This window comes from Suncus etruscus, chromosome 13 (assembly GCF_024139225.1).
Source record: "Suncus etruscus isolate mSunEtr1 chromosome 13, mSunEtr1.pri.cur, whole genome shotgun sequence".
In the NCBI taxonomy this organism is placed as follows: Eukaryota; Metazoa; Chordata; class Mammalia; order Eulipotyphla; family Soricidae; genus Suncus; species Suncus etruscus.
Genome location: NC_064860.1, coordinates 55,500,063 through 55,508,252, shown reverse-complemented (window position 1 = coordinate 55,508,252; position 8,190 = coordinate 55,500,063). Strand labels below are relative to the sequence as shown.

The window sequence follows — 8,190 nt, the reverse complement described above, 5'->3', positions numbered from 1 at the left end:
ATCTTAAAGTTAGGTAGAAAGAACTTTATATTTCATTAAATAATGTGCAATATAATTTTGCATAGCTTCTTAATGGCAATTTGCATCATAAAGGAAAGAATGGGAATATGTTAATTGGTTTGAGAATTATTTTTCTAAGTAACCACACTAATTTCCATTTTGGAATGAGTCTCCAAATCTAAAATTCAAGTCTACTATATTCAGTTATGTTCTTGGTTACCTTGTTTAATGCTTGTTGATAATGACATTGAATAATCGATATTAAAACAGGAAATTTCAAAGGGTAATTAACTAAAAGATATTTAAGATAAAAATGACTAGCTCTTTATGTTGTTCCTCTGATTTTGGCAAAGAAATTCTCAGGTTTTACCTGCATAAATTATAGCAGGTCTATTTGTTATTCTTTTGGCCTTATAGGATAATTGCATTAAAAAAATTACACCTACAATATTATAAACTTACACACTTTTTTTTTGTTTTTTGAGACACTCAGGGTTACTCCAGGCTATTCTATCAGAAATTGCTTCCGGCTTGGGAAACCATATGGGACACTGGGGTATCAAACTGTGGCCCGTCCTAGGCTAGCGCAGGCAAGGCAGACGCCTTTTTATGTGCATCCATAAAATGTTCATAATTATTAAATTAATGGTCTGAATAAAATGCTAAAAAAAAGCTATGAAATATATCAGTTTTTTTCAAAAATATTAAAAAAAATAACTGAAGAATAGAACAAAGAAATATATAATCCAATAAATTTGCAGAAATGCTGTTGAAGTTTCTAGTTCAGAATAATTATCAAAATATTTTCTATGACTCTGAAATCAAGTTACTATTATGTTTTACTCTTGTGTATGACAACATTTCAAACAGCGTTCTTTTTATTTCAGTACTTATAAACAAGAATATAATGACATCATAGATAATTGTAGAAACGTCTTTCATTATTTGGAAAGGAGTAACAATTCATATATATGAATTAGGAAGTGTAAAATAAATATAAAATGTAGTCAAAATTGGAAATATTAGAAATGTTAGGAGAAAATGTTTCTTTTATTTCTACTTAATGATACTAAATATTCTAACTTTTGAAAACTGCCAATAAAAATGTTTGTTTGGGGAGGAGGGAGATCTGGGAAATTGGTGGTGGGAATGTTGCACCGGTGAAGGGGAGTGCTCTTTACATGACTGTAATCATACAACTATAATCATGTTTGTAATCACGGTGTTTAAATAAAGATTAAAAAAAAAAGAAAAAATGTTTGTTTCTGGAAAGTATAAGTGCGTAGTAAAGTGGAATTTTAAACATTGACCAGCAATCTAGTTTCAAAAGTAAAATTTAGTAAGAAATTATTTCTACAACAAAATTCTCTGGGTAGATATACTCGTATAAATAAATTTTGCATTTGTGAGTATTTTTATTTTGTTTCGAAACAAATTATTAGATTGAGCTTATAGTAATTTTACTAAAATTATTCTATTAGTCAGGCATCCTGGACTGGTAGAGACTTATTTTTGAGGGTTAACATTAAATCACCATTATTATATTCTTCTTCCTCATTAGATCAATAATGCAAAAGGTCTAATGTAATGTCAAAGAACTTGTATTTATCACACTGGAAACATCTTGTGGCTTCTTGTCAGGATAACCTTCCCCCTCCTCTTAAAAATTATTACTGAAGGAATTTTATTGAACCAATGAATAATTTTAGGAATATTTATGAACCAAGTTATAAAATAGTTTAGGAAAACATACAAATAATCAGCAATTTGAGAAAACTCAGAGAAATATGAGGTTATGTAATATAAAATACTTTTCAGGCTAAGTTAAAAAGTTAACAAATATATTTTTAAAAGCTATATTAAAATAAAAAACCTCAAGTCTGTCATATATTACTAGATATGACTACTCTTAGAGCCTACTACACACCAAGCAACTTCAAATTAGCTTTGCAGTCACATATATTGATTTCCCATTTAATTTTCATTGCTAGGTAATATTCAGTGTTGTGCTTCTAGTTGAAAGTATTTATTTGCTTGAAACACATTATGAAATATTAAAAATAACTGAGGAATCTTTTTTTTAAATATGGAACGCTTCACGAATTTGCGTGTCATCCTTGCGCAGGGGCCATGCTAATCTTCTCTGTATCGTTCCAATTTTAGTGTATGTGCTGCCGAAGCGAGCACATAACTGAAGAATCTTACCAGCTCTAAGCTTTGACACCTATTTTGAGATATGCTTGATTTCTCACCAATGTCTTTTTTATTTCTGTAATATTAAATGAAAAAATGTTTATATGGTTTCCTTTAAGGCAGGGGTCCTCAAACTTTTTAAACAGGAGGCCAGTTCACTCTCCTTCAGACTGTTGGAGGGCCAGATTATAGTAAAAACAAAAAATTATGAACAAATTTCTATGCACACTGAATATATCTTATTTAGAAGTGATGAAACAAAATAGGAATAAATACAATATGTGGCCCGCGGGCCATAGTTTGAAGACCCCTGCTTTAAGGAGTATATTTATATGTATAAGCCTCAATAATAGTTACAAACATTTCTAACTAATCATTTTGTAGATTCAGTGGTGACTAAATAAATACTAGCTAAAGAATGAACATAAAAATCTTCAAGTTTAGCTGATAAATTCTTAAAATAAAAACTCACAGCATCATGAAAATTATAACCTGAATGTCAGTTTCAATAAGTAGAAACATATATATTAAAATATTCATTATGAATTTATAATAATTTCAAAATTAAAATTACAATAAGGTAATATGTATATATGTCTAATCAAAGAACTGACCATATTCAATAAAATGAAGTATTTGCAGCATTTTATAATCTTACTGGAATAAATATAAACATAATTATTCTGGGAGAAGGCCTTTTTTTTTCTTTTAAGTATATATCAACTCATTACCTGGAGTGATAGTTTAGTGGGCATTGTGTTATCATGCATGTGGCTAATCTGAATTTAATCTCTGGGACCCTAGATGGTCCCTGAGAAACAAGAAGAAATTTCTGAGGAGTAAGTCCTGAGTATTATCAGATGTTCCCTACATACAAAGAAAACAAAATAAAAGCACATGCCAGTTCTATAGTTGTTATTCTAATTATAGACATTAACTCAGGGAAAAAGAATATAACTTTGAAAAGACATATATATTTATTCATGGCAGCATATTTAAATTAAAATAAAGTTAAATGTCCATTTTCAGGTAAATGGATCCGTTTTGCCTGGTAAAGCCCCTAAAAGGAATTTTAGCAACAAAAATATAGAGTAAGAGAAATAGAGGATAACTTGCTTGCCTTCCATGTGCCCACTCAGTTGTATATTCTCACCATCACATATTATTCCCTGCGCATCACCTGTGTGGTCCCTGACCACAGACTAGGAATAGTCTCTGAGTATACTGGTGTAGCCAAAAATTATAAGTTAAAATAAGTGCCATGGATAACCTTTAAAATAGTTATGCTGAATAAGAAAACCCATTTTCTCTCTTCCAAATAAATGTGTTCATATAAAACTTAAGAAAATAGAAGCTACCTTGCCATTTTCGGCTTACCTCAGTTTATACAACTTCAGCAAGGGCTTCTGGGTTGGGGTTGTTCTCAGCACCCAAAGCGACAATCAGCTGCAGGCCCTGGAGTGGTGGTCAGCAGAGACTGGCACAAAACACAAAGAATAAGAACAATCAGTGCTTGTGGGATGTGGGGAGAAAGGAACTCTCATTCACTGTTAATGGTAATACCATCTAGTCCAGCCTTTATGGAAAACTGGAATTTGAGCTCCCATATGACCCAGCTATACCACTCCTAGGGGTATATCTTAAGAACACAAAAATGCAATACAAAAATCCCTTTCTCACACCTATATTCATTGCAGTAAGATTTATGATAGCCAGATTGGAAAAAAACAAGATGCCCTTCAACAGATGAACGGCTATAGAAACTATGGTAAATATAAACAATGAAATATTATGCAGCCATCAGGAGAGATGAAATCATAAAATTTTCCTGCACATGGATGAACATGGAAACTATTATGCTGAGTGGAATATATCAGAGGGAGAGAAAGAGACAGAGAATAGTTTCAGTTATCTATGTGTTTCAAGAAAAATAAAAGATATTATTGTACTAATGCCCAGACATGAGGACTGGAAGGACTGGTTCAAGATATGAAGCTTAACTTAAAAAGGGGTGAGTGCAATTAGAGAAATAATACAATAACAAATATTATAACGATGTTAATGAGTGAGAGAAGTAGAATGCTTGTCTCTAATATAGGCATGGGTTTGGGACAAGGGAGATGGGGTGCATTGGTGTAGGAATGTTGCACTGGTGAAGGGGGGGTGTTCTTTTGGTAAATGATACCCAACTACAGTCATGTATGTAATCAAGGTGTTTAAATATGATATTAAAAAAAGACAATGAAAACTATAAAGCCCTGCTCCAAGAAATAAGAGAGGACACACAGAAATGGAAACATGGATTGGCAATATTAACATCATTAAAATGTCAATACTCCCCAAAGCACTATACAGATTTAATGCGATCCCTCTTAAGATACCCATGGCATTCTTCAAAGAAGTGTATCAAACACTTATGAAGTTCATTTGAACAATAAACACCCTCAAATAGCTAAAGCACTCCTAGGGAAAAGGAAAATGGGAGGCGTTACTTTCCCCAACTTTAAACTGTACTACAAAGCAATAGTTATCAAAACAGCTTGGTATTGAAATAAAGTCAGAACCTCAAATTAGTGGAATAGGCTTGAGTTATCAGACAATGTTTCCCAGACATACAATCACCTAATTTTTGGCAAAGGAGCAAGAACCCCTAAGTGGAGCAGGGAAAACCTCTTCAACAAGTGTTGCTGGCAGAACTGGTTAGCCACTTGCAAAATAGGGAACATAGACCCCCCAGTTAACATCATGTATGAAGGTAAAATCCAAATGGATTAAAGACCTTGATATCATACCTGATACCATAAGGTATATAGAACAACTCGTAGGTAAAACACTACATGGCATCTTCGAGTAGAAAACTGCACTTTCCAAAGAAGTGGAAGCAGAGATCAACAGATTGGAATGCATTAAGCTCAGAAGCTTCTGCAACTCAAAAGAAATAATGCCCAGGATACAAGAGCCACCCACCAAGTGGGAGAAACTATTCACCCAATACCCATCAGATAAGTAGCCAATCTCCAAAATATACAGGGCACTGACAGAACTTTACAAGAAAAATAACATCTAATTCCATAAAAAATGGGGAGAAGAAATGAACAGACACTTTGATAAAAAAGAAATACAAATGGCCAAAACGCACATGAAAATAAATGCTCCTCATCTCTAATCATCAGGGAGATGCAAATCAAAACAATGATGAGATACCACCTCACACCACAGAGTTTGGTGCACATCACAAACAATGAGAACAATCAGTACTGGCGGGAATGTGGAGAGAAAGGAACTCTTATCCACTGCTGGTGGAAATCCCGTCTAGTCCAACCGCTATGGAAAGTGATATGGAGATTCCTCCAAAATCTGGAAATTGAGCTCCCATTCGATCCAGCTATTCCACTTCTAGGAATATACCCTAAGAAAACAATAATACAACACAAAACCCCCTTCCTTACACTTATATTTATTGCAGCACTATTCACAATAGCCAGGCTCTGGAAACAACCAAGATGCCCTTCAACAGATGAATGGCTAAAGAAACTGTGGTACATATACACAATGGAATATTATGCAGCCGTCAAGAGAGATGAAGTCATGAACTTTTCCTATACATGGATGTACACAGAATCTATTATGCTGAGTGAAATAAGTCAGAGGGAGAAAGAGAGACGCAGAATGGTCTCACTCATCTATGGGTTTTAAGAAAAATAAAAGTCATTTTTGCAACAATGCTTAGAGACAATGAGAGGAGGGATGGAACTTCCAGCTCACTTCATGAAGCTCACAACAAAGAGTGGTGAGTGCAGTTATAAAAATAACTACACAGAGAACTACCATAATCATTTGAATGAATGAGGGAACTGGAAAGCCTGTCTGGAGCTCAGGACATTGGTGGTGGGAATGTTGCACTGGTGAAGGGGGGTGTTCTTTACATGACTGAAATCTAATCACAATCATATTTGGAATCAAGATGTTTAAATAAAGAAAAAATATTTTAAAAAAGTAATAGAAAAAGCAGAATATAAAAAAGGAAATACAGATCTAAATTAAGGACTCTTAATAAAGATTATATATAATAAAAAAAGAAAAGAAAATTAATCTTTTGATCATATTTTCCTAAATGACTCAGAGATGGAAGGTGGAGAAAAATGAAAGAGAGAGGGAAGGATTATGAGTTAACCTAAAATCTGGCAATGACCAATTCATTCTCTTGGTTGAGTATAGCTTTTATTAAGGAATACATTTACTAATCCCCTGAAAATGTTCATTTAATGCCAACAGTTTATTATATGCAAATTATTTTTAAAACACTTCTATGGTTAAATTTTTTAGAAAAGCTATTGATAGTTTCCTCACAACCAACTAAACCCTAATGTGTGGGGGTGGATGGGTGGAATTTGTTTGCTGTGTGATCTCTTATATTCTCTTCAATCAGATATTATCTCTTCCAATGTAGTAGGGGCTGGATTAAAGGAGAAAAAGATTTTAGATTTTATTGTATATTTATTATCATAAAGGGTTTATGACTGGAAATCTCTAATCATGTGAGGCACATTTGATGTAGATCCATGATTTTCGAAGATATTGAACCCATTTCCCCCTTATTATTAAAATAAATAAATCAACCACCTGCTTCCGGAAACTTTTTTCTTTAGACGACAAACAGAAAACATATCACAACTGCACTACCATGCCCCCAAATTATTCCATAGCCTCTTCCAGAGTAGTACTTTTATAAGAAACATTGATACACCTCAATAATTTATGCAATTTTACCCTCTGATCCTACCTACTACTTTGATATCTGAAGTTATATTCTGTATCTTCCAAGAAGCATCTCACTTTCTATCAGAGCTATCCTAGAACTAAACACCTTATAAATAGGTCATGGAATTCACACATCTTTGTCATGCTTGGGAGAATAAGGAAGCTCATTTTCCAAAATTGTTACTATCCCACTTTCCAGGCATGGGTGAAACCAACCTTCTGGGTTTCCAGTTGCAAGTTGTAGGAATCAGCATCACAAGAGGACTTTCTCTGCAGAGAAACACAAACTGCACTCCTTACCTTGTTGAAAGCTGAGAATATAGAACAAATCACTCAAATAACAATTTTCTCAAATTCTGTCTTCAAAACCGACCACTTCATAGGTAAAATAAAGGTGATTAGAACTGATTCTCAAAATTTACGCTTAGGTAGGTCTTTCAAAGTATTTGGAAATATAAAATCTATTAATATCAATAACATATGTAATTTTGTGAGGTAAAAACATATGTTTAACAGTCTGCTGCTGTTGGATTGAGTCAGGAGATATTTGTAGAACTCAGTATCTCTCCTGTGTAAGAGATAGTTCTATGTTCCTTGAAAACAAACAAAAAATGCTAGCAAGCATATTATACTTCAAATGGCTTGAGATTCAATATAATGAATAGCTATTGATGATAAATATAATCCCCTTCAAAAGTTACATGCCAAAAAATAGGTGGAAATATAATATCATGGGAAATAAAAATTAGCCTTGGTGAGCAGCCTGAGGATAGCTTAAGTGTTACCTGAAACTGCACCTCCAGAAAGAATACAGGGAGAGACCAAAGAACAAATCTGATTATTCCAGGTTGGATGTAGTAGTTAAAAAAGCAAAGGAAGTTTGCTAAGAGGCACTGATTGTTTTGCATAATCTCTAAGTGAAAATTTTTCCTACACTCTTACGCACATTCAATAAGAAATTTAGCTGTATTCCATCCAGTCACCCTCCCTCTTCCACCTTGACAATACACTACACACCCAAAACTATATTTTGTAGGAAGACTTTGGAAATGGACATTCCCATACACTGAGGCTTAAAGTCTCTGTTTATCACAGATTTAGCTCTTGAGTCAATGATGGCAGTCACATCTTTTGATTGCCTATCCCTAAAAAGGTCCAAAATAACTCTGATTTTAGATGTGTATTACATGGACAGTGGAGATTAGAGAAATCATCTATTACATATTAAAGATGATT

At 33.6% G+C, this 8,190-nt stretch overlaps 1 non-coding gene across 1 annotated transcript; it reads right to left on the bottom strand.

Moving 5' to 3' along the window:
* Positions 1-2,080: 2,080 nt before the first annotated feature.
* LOC126026616 (U6 spliceosomal RNA) lies at positions 2,081-2,187 on the bottom strand. The gene has a single exon (XR_007501839.1). It is a non-coding gene; the product is annotated as a U6 spliceosomal RNA (small nuclear RNA).
* Positions 2,188-8,190: the final 6,003 nt, after the last annotated feature.